The sequence below is a fragment of the Scyliorhinus canicula genome, chromosome 7, assembly GCF_902713615.1.
Source record: "Scyliorhinus canicula chromosome 7, sScyCan1.1, whole genome shotgun sequence".
In the NCBI taxonomy this organism is placed as follows: Eukaryota; Metazoa; Chordata; class Chondrichthyes; order Carcharhiniformes; family Scyliorhinidae; genus Scyliorhinus; species Scyliorhinus canicula.
In genome coordinates, this window is record NC_052152.1 from 211,014,726 (window position 1) to 211,016,840 (window position 2,115).

A 2,115-nucleotide genomic window follows, 5' to 3' on the forward strand; every position below is an offset into this window, starting at 1 on the left:
AATCATAGAATTTACAGTGCAGAAGGAGGCCATTCAGCCCATCGAGTCTGCACCGGCCCTTGGAAAGAGCACCCTACTTAAGCCCACACCTCCAGCCTCTCCCCGTGACCCAACCAAACCTTTTGGATACTAAGGACAATTTAGCATAGCCAATCCACCTAACCTGCACAGCTTTGGACCTAATTTCTTTAGAATTGCCCTCTCCCAGACTTAATTACCTTTATTTCTCTATTTTTGTTATTAAGAGATTAAAAGCAAAGTAAACTTATCTTATACACCTTCACATTGACACCTTGCGTCTCTTCCTTTGAATTCTTAACAACCTATTCACGTTTGGTATCCATTGTTACAAAATTGTCTTTGGTAAACATCTGCTTGCAATGTTGCTAGCTGATTATCCTATCAAGTGCACGAGTTGTATTTACATATTCACTCTGTCCCTCCCTCAATTATCTTCCTCATACATCCCACAGTTTAAAATATATCACCAGGACATAACCCACAGAATATATTCCAATTTCATGGATTTTCCTGATATTTCCTTCACAGAATCAGCAGCTGCTTAACCGTGAAGTGCCTCAAAGTGGAGTTCATTGCAACAGATAGAATCAGAATCAGCAATTCTACTCGGGCCCTTAAATCCCTTTCGTCATAACTTCCGCCACAACAATGAGATAAGCAACGCACATTTATGTTGTACCTTTAACACAGGAAAAGTTTCATAAGAGATTTGTCAGACAAAATTCCACAAAATAGCTTTGTCAAAATGTGTGTCTTAAAGATCATATTTGAGGAGGATAGAAAGGGGGAGAAGGGGAGAGGTTTAGGGAGGGAATTCTTGAGCTGTAGGAGATCTCAGTTAAATGTGATATGAATGCAGTAGGTGCTGTAGGATCTGAGGTGAGTATGAACATGCCGACATTCCACAAAGACAGGACAGCCTCTTCTCGCCGGTGTACGATGTCCGTAAAATAATAACGTTTCGAGGCACTTTATCTTTTTGGAAAAGCTAAGAATATTGGAGGGAATCCGACAGACATTCTTGCACTCTAATCAATATAATCTTGTGTGGTGATATGAGTGGGAGCACTGCCATTGGTGCAGAGCATTGGCTTCCCATTGGCTCTGGCTGGTCATGTGCCTCTCGTCTGATTGGCTGGGACTAGTCATGTCACTGCTCACCAATTGGTCGAGAGGCAAGTAGAGGCGGGGTATAAGTACCCAGGTTTCCCGGCGGTCGGCCTTTCTCTGTAGTCGACCACCGGGCTAACAACTAGCTGATTAAAGCCACAGTTCGGATCTTCATCGTGTCTCGCGTCCAATTGATGGTACATCATCTTGTGTATTTGTCTATCATTTACAGGAAGTATGAGGTATCTTTTTTTATTTCCAATAATGTTGTCATCTGCAGAAAGGATTGTTGTTCATCCAGACATACTACATATTTCATAAACAAGTCACAATTTATTTTATTTATTCTCTGGATGTGGGAATTGCTGGCAAGATCGACATTTACTCCACATTCCCAACAGCTGAGCAGCTTGATAGGCGATAAGGAATCAAATGAATTGATGTGGGATTGGAGCCAGGTGTAGACTTGATAAGGAAAGCAGAAATCCTGTCCGAAAGGGTAGGAGTGAAATTGGTGGGTTTTTATGACAATCTGACATCTTCACAGAATCTGAATCAGTGCAGAATTTAATCCAGACAATGGGAGGCTCACTACCTGCTGGAGAGCTGTGGACAGCCCCACATTGCCTCCTTGGGGAACGGAAGGCCAGTGTTCCCTGGAGAACCCTAGGAGCAGAAACCCATCTCCTCAAGAACGGCATTGTAGGAAGCACCCGCAAAAGTGATGGTAGCTTCTGACAATGCACCTTTCAGAGGCTCAGGGTCAGCGAGGGACCCAGGCCCTGAGTGAGGGTGGGAGTGAGGGTGGGAGTGAGGGTAGGAGTGAGAGTGGGATGGGAGTGAGGGTGGGGTGGGAGTGAGGGTGGGGTGGGAGTGAGGGTGGGGTGGGAGTGAGGGTGGGAGTGAGGGTGGGGTGGGAGTGAGGGTGGGATGGGAGTGAGGGTGGGAGTGAGGGTGGGATGGGAGTGAGGGTGGGAGTGAGGG